The 13,563-nt window shown below is 49.5% G+C and overlaps 1 protein-coding gene across 3 annotated transcripts in view; it reads left to right on the top strand.

Moving 5' to 3' along the window:
* Nucleotides 1-13,563, top strand: part of SPRYD3 (SPRY domain containing 3) — a 150,065-nt gene that overhangs the window by 57,084 nt on the left and 79,418 nt on the right. The window contains exon 1 of one of the 3 annotated variants that reach the window (XM_063952085.1): nucleotides 12,579-13,101. The exons of 1 other annotated variant lie outside the window; for it this stretch is intronic. The gene's annotated coding sequence lies outside the window, so the exon portion shown is untranslated. One more of the 3 variants, XM_063952086.1, reaches the window with a different exon arrangement.

Here is a 13,563-nt window from a genome sequence, read left to right as displayed (position 1 = left end):
ATCTTATGTCCCCTTTTAGCCAGTTTTGAGTGGTGTCATGCTGCCCAGGGTGCCCCCCACCCCCCTGTGCCTGTGTATTGGGTAGCATGGCGCGCAGCGTTTCCGCCCACTGCGCAGTACCTTTTAGCCGTCATGATGACTGAAGATCCTCTCTTCTGTACAATCACCTGTCTTCTGGCTCTGTAAGGGGAGTGACGGCGTGCTGTGGGAGTGAGCGCATAGCCGCAGCTAGTGTTCAGTACCCTTCAGGAGCTAATGGTGTCCTGTCAGCAAGAAGCAGAGCCATGAAACTATTTAGGAAGTTGGTTCCTACTTCTTCCCCCTAAGTCCCACGAAGCAGGGAGACGGTTGCCAGCAGCCACCCTGAAAATAAAAAAGCTCCACTAGAGTGTGACCAGTCTGCCTGGGCACATTTTCTAAACTGAGGTCTGGAGGAGGGTCATAGAGGGAGGAGCCAGTTCACACCCTGAAAAAGTCTTAAAGTGCCCATGGCTCCTGCGGAACTGTCTATACCCTATGGTACTGAAGTGGACCCCAGCATCCTCTAGGACATGTTTGCTCAATCGGTGCTGCAGAGTCGTCTGCACTCTCCCGTCCGGTCTGGAGCTTTGGTATAAACCCCATGGTCCTTTTGGAGTCCCCAGCATTCTCTAGGACGTATGAGAAAATAGGATTTTAATACCTACCGGTAAATCCTTTTCTCTTAGTCCATAGAGGATACTGGGGACTCCAAAAGGACCATGGGGTATAGACGGGATCCGCAGGAGACATGGGCACTTTAAGACTTTAAATGGGTGTGAACTGTCTCCTCCCTCTATGCCCCTCCTCCAGACCTCAGTTATAGGAACTGTGCCCAGGTAGACGGACATTTCGAGGAAAAGGATTTTTGTTAAACTAAGGGTGAGATACATACTAGCTCACACCACAACACACCGTACAACATGGCTTTTAAGAAAATACCAGTTAACAGCATGAACCAAAAACAGCAACAGGCTGAACATAACCGAAACACAACCTCTGTGTAACAAAAGCAATAACTATCAACAAGTACTGCAGATAGAGTCCGCACATGGACGGGCGCCCAGCATCCTCTACGGACTAACAGAAAAGGATTTACCGGTAGGTATTAAAATCCTATTTTCTCATACGTCCTAGAGGATGCTGGGGACTCCAAAAGGACCATGGGGTTTATACCAAAGCTCCAGACCGGACGGGAGAGTGCGGACGACTCTGCAGCACCGATTGAGCAAACATGAGGTCCTCATCAGCCAGGGTATCAAACTTGTAGAACTTAGCAAAAGTGTTTGAACCCGACCAAGTAGCTGCCCGGCAAAGTTGAACCGCCGAGACTCCTCGGGCAGCCGCCCAAGATGAGCCCACCTTCCTGGTAGAATGGGCCTTCACCGACTTCGGTTACGGCAATCCAGCCGTAGAATGAGCATGCCGAATCATATTACAGATCCAGCGTGCAATAGTCTGCTTAGAAGCAGGAGCCCCAATTTTGTTGGAAGCATACAGGATAAACAGAGCCTCTGATTTCCTAATCTGAGCCGTTCTGGCGACATAAATTTTCAAAGCTCTGACTACATCGAGAGACTTTGATTAAGCCAAGGCTTCAGTAGCCACAGGCACCACAATAGGTTGGTTCATGTGAAATAAAGAAACCACCTTTGGCAGAAACTGTTGACGAGTTCTCAATTCCGCTCTATCCACATGGAAGATCAAATAGGGGCTCTTGTGAGACAAAGCTGCTAATTCCGACACCCACCTTGCGGACGTCAAGGCCAAAAGCATGACCACTTTCCAAGTGAGAAATTTTAACTCAACCTTTCGTAAAGGTTCAAACCTGTGTGACATAAGAAACTGCAACACCACGTTAAGGTCCCATGGTGCCACTGGGGGGCACAAATGGAGGTTGGATGTGCAGCACTCCTTTCACGAAAGTCTGAACCTCTGGAAGGGCGGCCAATTCTTTTTGAAAGAAAATTGATAAGGCCGAAATCTGCACTTTAATGGAGCCTAACTTTAGGCACGCATCCACACCTGCCTGCAAAAAATGTGGAAAACGACCCAGCTGAAATTCTTCTGTAGGAGCCTTCTTGGATTCACACCAAGACACATATTTTCTTCAAATACGGTGATAATGCTTTGCCGTAACCTCCTTTCTAGCTTTAAGCAGAGTAGGGATGACTTCACTGGGAATACCCTTTCGAGCTAGGATTTGGCGTTCAAACGCCACGCCGTCAAACGCAACCGCGGTATGTCCTGGAACACGCACTGCCCTTGCAGTAACAGATCCTCTCTTAGAGGAAGAGCCCAGGGAACTCCTATGAGTAATTCCTGAAGATCCGGATACCAGGCCCTCCATGGCCAATCTGGAACAATGAGTATCGCCTGAACCCTTGTTCTTCTTATGATCCTTATCACCTTTGGAATGAGTGGAAGTGGAGCGAACACACATACCGACTGAAACACCCACGGTGTCACCAGGGCTTCCACTGCACTGGCTTGAGGGTCCCTCGACCTGGAACAATATCTCTGAAGCTTCTTGTTGAGGCGAGACGCCATCATGTGTATTTGAGGAATTCCCCAATGACTTGTCACTTCTGCAAAGACCTCTTGATGAAGACCCCACTCTCCTGGATGGAGATCGTGTCTCCTGAGGAAGTCTGCTTCCCAGTTGTCCACGCCTGGAATGAAGACCGCTGACAGAGCGCTTGCATGTTTTTCCGCCCAGCAGAGAACTTTTGTGGCCTCCACCATCGCCGCTCTGCTCTTTGTTCCACCCTGGCGGTTTATGTACGCCACTGCTGTTATGTTGTCCGACTGAATCAGGATGGGCAGAACGCGGAGAAGATGTTCCGCTTGTAGAAGGCCGTTGTAGATGGCTCTTAATTCCAGAACGTTTATGTGCAGACAAGCTTCCTGGCTTGACCATTTTCCCTGGAAATTTTCCCCCTGTGTGACCGCCCCCCAGCCTCGGAGGCTTGCATCCGTGGTCACCAGGACCCAATCCTGGACCCCGAACCTGTGTCCCTCTAGGAGGTGAGAACTTTGGAGCCACCACAGGAGAGATATTCTGGTCCTGGAAGATAGGCTTATTTTCCGGTGCATGTGCAGGTGAGACCCGGACCACTTGTCCAACAGGTCCCACTGAAACACCCTGGCATGGAACCTGCCAAACGGAATGGCTTCGTAGGCTGCCACCATCTTCCCCAGCACCTGAGTGCATTAATGAATCGACACTCTTACCGGTTTCAGAATCTCCTTGACCATGTTCTGGATTTCCAGAGCTTTTTCCCCTGGGAGAAACACTCTCTGCAGTTCCGTGTCCAGGATCATGCCCAAGAAAGACAGCCGTGTTGTCGGAACTAACTGTGACTTTGGCAAATTTAGGATCCAACCATGTTGTTGCAGGACTGTCAGGGACAGCGCAACGATTCTTAGCAACTGCTCCTTTGATCTCGCCTTTATCAGGAGATCATCCAAGTACGGGCTAATTGTGACACCCTGCTTGCGCAGGAGCACCATCATTTCCGCCATTACTTTGGTGAAAATCCTCGGAGCCGTGGAAAGACCAAACAGCAACGTCTGAAATTGGTAATGACAATTCTGAACAGCAAACCTCAGGAAAGCTTGATGCAGAGGATATATTGGGACATGTAAGCAGGCATCTTTGATGTCGACTGACGCCATAAAATACCCCCTTCCAGACTGGAGATCACTGCTCGAAGGGATTCCATCTTGAATTTGAAACTTTTCAGATATAAATTGAGGCATTTTAGGTTCAGGATTGGTCTAACCGAGCCATCCGGCTTTGGGAAGACGAACAGGCTCGAATAAAACCCTTCTCCCAGTTGTGACGGGGGTACCGTGACAATGACTCGCTGTTGACACAGCTTTTGTATCGCAGCGCACACTACTTCCCTTTCTGGAAGAGAAACTGGCAAGGCGGATTTGAAAAATCGTTGGGGGGGCACGTCTTGAAACTCCAGTTTGTACCCTTGGGACACTATTTCTAACACCCAAGGATCCAGGCCCGAGTGAAACTAGACCTGACTGAGGAGTTGGAGACGTGCCCCCACCGGTGCGGACTCCTGTAGAGGAGCCCCAGCGTCATGCCGTGGACTTGGCAGAAGCCGGGGAGGACTTCTGCTCCTGGGAACCTGCCATAGCAGGTGACCTTTTTCCCCTTCCTCTACCTTTAGAGGCAAGGAAGGACGACCCTCTTCCTTTTTTGCATTTATTGGGCCGAAAGGACTGCATCTGATAATGAGGCGTCTTTTTCTGTTGTGCAGGGACATAATGACTTACCCGCAGTAGCTGTAGATACCAGATCAGCGAGGCCGTCACCAAATAAGACACCACCTTTATACGGGAGAGCCTCCATAGCTTTCTTAGAGTCGGCATCAGCATTCCATTGATGAATCCACAGTGCTCACCTGGCCAAGACTGCCATGGCATTGGCCCTTGATCCCAACAGGCCAATATCCCTCGCCACATCCTTTAGGTAGGCTGCAGCGTCCCTGATATAACCGAGTCAAAAGAATGCTATCCCTATCCAGGGTATCTATGTCAGATGCCAAGTTATCTGCCCACTTTCCAATAGCGCTACTCACCCATGCCGACGCAACGGCAGGTCTGAGCAGCGTACCCGTAGTGACATAAATGTATTTTAAGGTAGTTTCCTGCTTACGATCCGCAGGGTCCTTTAGGGCAGCCGTGTCAGGAGACGGAAGCGCCACCTTTTTGGACAGCCGTGACAGAGCTTTGTCCACATTGGGGTTTGACTCCCACATTTCCCTGTCCTCAGAGGGGAATGGATATGCCATCAGAATTCTTTTGGGAATCTGTAACCTTTTGTCAGGAGATTCCCAAGCTTTTTCAAAAAGAGTGTTCAGCTCATGAGAGGGGGGAAACGTCACCTCAGGTTTTTTTACCCTTATACAAACAGACCCTTGTATCAGGAATAGTAGGGACTTCTGTGATATGCAATACGTCTTTAATTGCCACAATCATGTACTGAATACTCTTAACCAGTTTAGGATTCAAACTGGCATCACCATAGTCGACACTGAAGTCAGAGTCCGTGTTGGTATCAGTATCTGCCATCTGGGTAAATGAACGATTTTGTGACCCCGAGGGGGTCTGGACCTGAGACAAAGCGTCCTCCATGGATTTTCTCCATGTTTGGGTCTGAGAATCAGATTTATCCATCCTTTTAGTCAATAATGCCACATTTGCATTCAACGTACTCAACGTACCCAATCAGCTGCCGGCGGTGCCGACAGGGTCACTCCCAGCGCCTTATCTGCCCCCACTGCAACTTCCTCCGGGGAGGAGCACTCAGCCTCAGACATGTCGACACACACGTACCGACACACACAATCACACTGGGCTATAGGGGACAGACCCACAGGAAAGCCTGCTAGAGAAACACAGAGGGAGTTTACCAGCTCACCACCCAGCGCCTATCCCGGTACTGAGACTTTATACACACTGCCTCAGACCTGTTAGCGCTTTTACAGCAAATGATAATAGCACCAAATAACTGTGCCCCCCCCCCCGTTTTGCACCCTGTTACTTGTACAGAGGTGTGGAGGTCAGGGCCAGCGTCTCTGCAGCTCCTGTGAAGAGAAAATGGTCGCTGGTTAGCTGTGAGGGCTAAGCAACGCCCCCTCACCGGCGCGTTACATTCCCGCTCATATTCAAACTTTTTATACTGGCGGGGGCTATATTTAGTGCCTAGGCACTTCTAATATATATTTTTGCTAGTGCTTAACTTCAGTAATCATGCTGCCCAGAGCGCCCCCCCCTGCGCCCTGCTAGTGCCGCCGTATGGGAGCAGCGCGACCGCTGCGCGGTACCTCAATACTGTAGTCTTCTGCCGTCACTGAAGTCTTCTTTTCTTCGTAATACTCACCCGGCTTCTTTTTTCTGGCTCTGTGTGGGGGGTGACGGCGCGGCTCCGGGAACGAGCAGCTAGGCGCACCAAGTGATCGGACCCTCTGGAGATAATGGTGTCCAGTAGCCTAAGAAGCAGAGCCTTTGAACTCACAGAAGTAGGTCTGCTTCTCTCCCCTCAGTCCCACGATGCAGGGAGCCTGTTGCCAGCAGTGCTCCCTGAACATAAAAAACCTAACATAAGTCTTTTTTTACAGAGAAACTCAGGAGAGCTCCCCAGTCTCTCTGGGCACAGAATCTAACTGAGGTCTGGAGGAGGGGCATATCGGGAGGAGCCAGTTCACACCCATTCAAAGTCTTTAAAGTGCCCATGTCTCCTGCGGATCCCGTCTATACCTCATGGTCCTTTTGGAGTCCCCAGCATCCTCTAGGACGTATGAGAAATATATATATAAATATATAATAAGAATTTACTTACCGATAATTCTATTTCTCATAGTCCGTAGTGGATGCTGGGGACTCCGAAAGGACCATGGGGAATAGCGGCTCCGCAGGAGACTGGGCACAAAGTAAAAGCTTTAGGACTAGCTGGTGTGCACTGGCTCCTCCCCCTATGACCCTCCTCCAAGCCTCAGTTAGGATACTGTGCCCGGACGAGCGTACACAATAAGGAAGGATTTTGAATCCCGGGTAAGACTCATACCAGCCACACCAATCACACCGTACAACTCGTGATCTGAACCCAGTTAACAGTATGATAACAGAAGGAGCCTCTGAAAAGATGGCTCACAACGACAATAACCCGATTTTTGTAACAATAACTATGTACAAGTAATGCAGACAATCCGCACTTGGGATGGGCGCCCAGCATCCACTACGGACTATGAGAAATAGAATTATCGGTAAGTAAATTCTTATTTTCTCTAACGTCCTAGTGGATGCTGGGGACTCCGAAAGGACCATGGGGATTATACCAAAGCTCCCAAATGGGCGGGAGAGTGCGGATGACTCTGCAGCACCGAATGAGAGAACTCCAGGTCCTCCTCAGCCAGGGTATCAAATTTGTAGAATTTAGCAAACGTGTTTGCCCCTGACCAAGTAGCTGCTCGGCAAAGTTGTAAAGCCGAGACCCCTCGGGCAGCCGCCCAAGATGAGCCCACTTTCCGTGTGGAATGGGCTTTTACAGATTTTGGCTGTGGCAGGCCTGCCACAGAATGTGCAAGCTGAATTGTACTACAAATCCAACGAGCAATCGTCTGCTTAGAAGCAGGAGCACCCAGCTTGTTGGGTGCATACAGGATAAACAGCGAATCAGATTTTCTGACTCCAGCCGTCCTGGAAACATATTTTCAGGGCCCTGACTACGTCCAGCAACTTGGAATCCTCCAAGTCCCTAGTAGCCGCAGGCACCACAATAGGCTGGTTTAAGTGAAATGCTGAAACCACCTTAGGAAGAAATTGAGGACGAGTCCTCAATTCTGCCCTATCCGTATGAAAAATTAGGTAAGGGCTTTTATAGGATAAAGCCGCCAATTCTGAGACACGCCTGGCTGAAGCCAGGGCTAACAGCATTACCACTTTCCATGTGAGATATTTTAAGTCCACAGTGGTGAGTGGTTCAAACCAATGTGATTTTAGGAATCCCAAAACTACATTGAGATCCCAAGGTGCCACTGGAGGCACAAAAGGAGGCTGTATATGCAGTACTCCCTTGACAAACGTCTGAACTTCAGGAACAGAAGCCAGTTCTTTTTGGAAAAATATTGACCGGGCCGAAATTTGAACCTTAATGGACCCTAATTTGAGGCCCATAGACAGTCCTGTTTGCAGGAAATGCAGGAAACGACCCAGCTGAAATTCCTCTGTATGGGCCTTCCTGGCCTCGCACCACGCAACATATTTACGCCAAATACGGTGATAATGTTGTATGGTTACATCCTTCCTGGCTTTGATCAGGGTAGGGATGACTTCATCCGGAATGCCTTTTTCCTTCAGGATCCGGCGTTCAACCGCCATGCCGTCAAACGCAGCCGCGGTAAGTCTTGGAACAGACATGGTCCCTGCTGGAGCAGGTCCTTTCTTAGAGGTAGAGGCCACGGGTCTTCCGTGAGCATCTCTTGAATTTCCGGGTACCAAGTCCTTCTTGGCCAATCCGGAGCCACGAGTATAGTCTTTACTCCTCTCCTTCTTATGATTCTCAGTACTTTTGGTATGAGAGGAAGAGGAGGGAACACATACACTGACTGGTACACCCACGGTGTTACCAGAGCGTCCACAGCTATTGCCTGAGGGTCCCTTGACCTGGCGCAATATCTGTCCAGTTTTTTGTTGAGGCGGGACGCCATCATGTCCACCTTTGGTTTTTCCCAACGGTTCACAATCATGTGGAAGACTTCTGGGTGAAGTCCCCACTCCCCCGGGTGAAGATCGTGTCTGCTGAGGAAGTCTGCTTCCCAGTTGTCCACTCCCGGAATGAACACTGCTGACAGTGCTATCACATGATTCTCCGCCCAGCGAAGAATCCTTGCCACTTCCATCATTGCCCTCCTGCTTCTTGTGCCGCCCTGTCTGTTTACGTGGGCGACTGCCGTGATGTTGTCCGACTGGATCAACACCGGCTGACCCTGAAGCAGAGGTCTTGCCTGACTTAGGGCATTGTAAATGGCCCTTAGTTCCAGGATATTTATGTGAAGTGACGTTTCCATGCTTGACCACAAGCCCTGGAAATTTCTTCCCTGTGTGACTGCTCCCCAGCCTCTCAGGCTGGCATCCGTGGTCACCAGGACCCAATCCTGAATGCCGAATCTGCGGCCCTCTAGGAGATGAGCACTCTGTAACCACCACAGGAGAGACACCCTTTTCCTTGGAGACAGGGTTATCCGCTGATGCATTTGAAGATGCGATCCGGACCATTTGTCCAGCAGATCCCACTGAAAAGTTCTTGCGTGGAATCTGCCGAATGGAATCGCTTCGTAAGAAGCCACCATCTTTCCCAGGACCCTTGTGCATTGATGTACTGACACTTGGCCTGGTCTTAGGAGGTTCCTGACTAGGTTGGATAACTCCTTGGCTTTCTCCTCCGGGAGAAACACCTTTTTCTGTACTGTGTCCAGAATCATCCCTAGGAACAGCAGACGTGTCGTCGGAATCAGCTGCGATTTTGGAATATTTAGAATCCATCCGTGCTGTCGTAGTACTACTTGAGATAGTGCTACTCCGACCTCTAACTGTTCTCTGGACCTTGCCCTTATCAGGAGATCGTCCAAGTAAGGGATAATTAAGACGCCTTTTCTTCGAAGAAGAATCATCATTTCGGCCATTACCTTGGTAAAGACCCGGGGTGCCGTGGACAATCCAAACGGCAGCGTCTGAAACTGATAGTGACAGTTCTGTACCACAAACCTGAGGTACCCTTGGTGAGAAGGGCAAATTGGGACATGGAGGTAAGCATCCTTGATGTCCAGAGACACCATATAGTCCCCTTCTTCCAGGTTCGCTATCACTGCTCTGAGTGACTCCATCTTGAACTTGAACCTTTTTATGTAAGTGTTCAAGGATTTCAGATTTAAAATGGGTCTCACCGAGCCGTCCGGCTTCGGTACCACAAACAGCGTGGAATAATACCCCTTTCCCTGTTGTAGGAGGGGTACCTTGATTATCACCTGCTGGGAATACAGCTTGTGAATGGCTTCCAATACCGCCTCCCTGTCGGGGGGAGACGTTGGTAAAGCAGACTTCAGGAACCGGCGAGGGGGAGACGTCTCGAATTCCAATTTGTACCCCTGAGATACTACCTGCAGGATCCAGGGGTCCACTTGCGAGTGAGCCCACTGCGCGCTGAAATTCTTGAGACGGGCCCCCACCGTGCCTGAGTCCGCTTGTAAGGCCCCAGCGTCATGCTGAGGACTTGGCAGAAGCGGGGGAGGGCTTCTGTTCGTGGGAAGAGGCTGTTTGCTGCAGTCTTTTTCCCCTTCCTCTGCCCCGGGGCAGATATGAGTGGCCTTTTGCCCGCTTGCCCTTATGGGGACGAAAGGACTGAGCCTGAAAAGACGGTATCTTTTTCTGCTGCGAGGTGACTTGGGGTAAAAAAGTGGATTTTCCAGCCGTTGCCGTGGCCACCAGGTCCGATAGACCGACCCCAAATAACTCCTCCCCTTTATACGGCAATACTTCCATATGCCGTTTGGAATCCGCATCCCCTGACCACTGTCGCGTCCATAATCCTCTTCTGGCAGAAATGGACATCGCACTTACTCTTGATGCCAGAGTGCAAATATCCCTCTGTGCATCTCGCATATATAGAAATGCATCCTTTAAATGCTCTATAGTCAATAATATATTGTCCCTGTCCAGGGTATCAATATTTTCAGTCAGGGAATCCGACCAAGCCACCCCAGCACTGCACATCCAGGCTGAGGCGATTGCTGGTCGCAGTATAATACCAGTATGTGTGTATATACTTTTAAGGATATTTTCCAGCTTCCTATCAGCTGGTTCCTTGAGGGCGGCCGTATCAGGAGACGGTAACGCCACTTGTTTTGATAAGCGTGTGAGCGCCTTATCTACGCTAGGGGGTGTTTCCCAACGCGCCCTAACCTCTGGCGGGAAAGGGTATAATGCCAATAATTTTTTTAGAAATTAGCAGTTTTTTATCGGGGGAAACCCACGCTTCATCACACACCTCATTTAATTCATCTGATTCAGGAAAAACTACGGGTAGTTTTTTCACACCCCACATAATACCCTTTTTTGTGGTACTTGTAGTATCAGAAATGTTCAAAACCTCCTTCATTGCCGTGATCATGTAACGTGTGGCCCTACTGGAAAATACGTTTGTTTCCTCACCGTCGACACTGGAGTCAGTGTCCGTGTCAGTGTCTGTATCGACCTGAGGTAACGGGCGTTTTATAGCCCCTGACGGTGTTTGAGACGCCTGTACAGGTATTAACTGATTTGCCGGCTGTCTCATGTCGTCAACAGTCTTTTGTAAAGTGCCGACACTATCACGTAATTCTTTCCATAAGACCATCCAGTCAGGTGTTGACTCCCTAGGGGGTGACATCACTAACACAGGCAATTGCTCCGCCTCCACACCATTTTCCTCCTCATACATGTCGACACAGCGTACCGACACACAGCACACACACAGGGAATGCTCTGATAGAGGACAGGACCCCACTAGCCCTTTGGGGAGACAGAGGGAGAGTTTGCCAGCACACACCAGAGCGCTATATATATACACAGGGATAACCTTATATAAGTGTTTTTCCCTAATATAGCTGCTGTATATATTAATATGCCAATTTAGTGCCCCCCCTCTCTTGTTTTACCCTGTTTCTGTAGTGCAGGACTGCAGGGGAGAGTCAGGGAGCCTTCCTCCAACGGAGCTGTGAGGAAAAAATGGCGCTTGTGTGCTGAGGAGATAGGCTCCGCCCCTTTTTCGGCGGCCTTTCTCCCGCTTTTTTGTGGAAAACTGGCAGGGGTTAAATACATCCATATAGCCCAGGAGCTATATGTGATGTATTTTTAGCCATTTAAGGTATTTTCATTGCGTCCCAGGGCGCCCCCCCCCCAGCGCCCTGCACCCTCAGTGACCGGAGTGTGAAGTGTGCTGAGAGCAATGGCGCACAGCTGCGGTGCTGTGCGCTACCTTATTGAAGACAGGACGTCTTCTGCCGCCGATTTTCCGGACCTCTTCACTCTTCTGGCTCTGTAAGGGGGCCAGCGGCGCGGCTCCGGGACCCATCCATGGCTGGGCCTGTGATCGTCCCTCTGGAGCTAATGTCCAGTAGCCTAAGAAGCCCAATCCACTCTGCACGCAGGTGAGTTCGCTTCTTCTCCCCTTAGTCCCTCGATGCAGTGAGCCTGTTGCCAGCAGGTCTCACTGAAAATAAAAAAACCTATTTAAACTTTTACTCTAAGCAGCTCAGGAGAGCCACCTAGATTGCACCCTTCTCGTTCGGGCACAAAATCTTAACTGAGGCTTGGAGGAGGGTCATAGGGGGAGGAGCCAGTGCACACCAGCTAGTCCTAAAGCTTTTACTTTGTGCCCAGTCTCCTGCGGAGCCGCTATTCCCCATGGTCCTTTCGGAGTCCCCAGCATCCACTAGGACGTTAGAGAAATATATATACACAAACAGATTACAACTGTATTTCTCTGCATGTGTGTGGGGGAAGAGGGCGACACTGGCCAGGGGGAACACAGGTGGTGGATAAAGAATGAGATCCACAGCTGCACATATGGGTTTCTTGGATAAGGCACTGACTGCAGTGAAATCTGGATGGGATGCGTTTAATTACCGGCGAGACGAAAATGCCGCGTGGATGGCAGTCCTGCCTTGTAGTGTTTAGTAAATGTGTAACACACCACCTGCCTGAGCCCCGGAGAGACTAGTGCACTGCAGACCCTCCAACAGGACCCGCCCCACTAGGTACAAAATGCTCTGTTCCTGGACTTCCCTCTTAATTTATGATTTCCATCACCTGTGTTGAACAAGTTAAATGATAAGAAAGCTGTTTCTTCACAGGTGATGGCAATAATAAATTTCGAGGGAAGTCCAGAAACAGAGCATTTTGTACCTAGTGGGGCGGGTCATGTTGGAGGGTATGCTAGTGGCGGCACTGTACACTTACAGATAGTATTGGCAATATGGACATTATAAAGGTGTGATATGTGACGTCACTGCTGGAGCCGTAATCCATCCCACTGCTACTACAGGCACGCTACAGAATATACACACTACAGTCAGCGGTGCTGCGAGCACACGTAACCCCCAAGCCTAACCACACACACATCACCACCAGGAAAAGTATGTTCAGCCTCTCGCACAAAACTAAGGTGGAAAACATGGTACTCTACATCTGTTCTTAAATGTCTGTAGCGCGTAACGTACGGTTTTACCTGTAGCCCAAGATTTACCAATACTAAACACGACAATGTCACTAGCAAAATGGCTCCTGAAGTGGAGACAATAGATGACAGCGACTCGAGTCTCCCTAGAACACGTTGCGGTAAAAGTTAGCGTATGCCCCACTGCCCGCCTGCCTGGCGGATACCGAGCTCCTGATTTGCTGTGCCCGCGGATCTTTCACAGCCGAGGACGCTGATTGGCCGAGCAGAAGGCGCTCGGCGTCTGATTGGCTGTGTTGTGGAGAGTGGGGAGAACTACTAGTGACTGATGGTATCCATGGCGGAAGGTAAGAGGACTGTGATGTGGGCATATGCTGCTGCAGAGAGTGTGGGTGTGGAGGCGCAGCAGGCATGTGGCGGGGGATGATAGAAAAATGGGGTCGGTAAGATATGGCAGAGCTAAGAGAGCGGATGGCAGTGATTACAGATGAGATCCATGGGGAGTAGGGAGAAAAAATAAATAAATAAATATATATATATATATATATATATATATATATATATATATATATATATATATATATAAAAAATGTTTTTTCCCTTTATCAGAATATCTTTTTCATACATATAAATTGTATATTGGGGGCAAGCTGTGATACATATTATACATATGATGTTACACTAAAACAAGTGTAAGCCACCTTTCCCAAAGGCTTATCTGCATCTTGGGGAATTTGCATTATAACAGGAAAGGAGATTCTATGTCTCTCCATATGTTGTGGAACTACAAGTGTCAGCATGATGGTAGC

This window comes from Pseudophryne corroboree, chromosome 2 (genome assembly GCF_028390025.1).
Source record: "Pseudophryne corroboree isolate aPseCor3 chromosome 2, aPseCor3.hap2, whole genome shotgun sequence".
Lineage (NCBI taxonomy): Eukaryota > Metazoa > Chordata > Amphibia > Anura > Myobatrachidae > Pseudophryne > Pseudophryne corroboree.
This window is presented reverse-complemented; position numbering and strand designations above follow the sequence as displayed.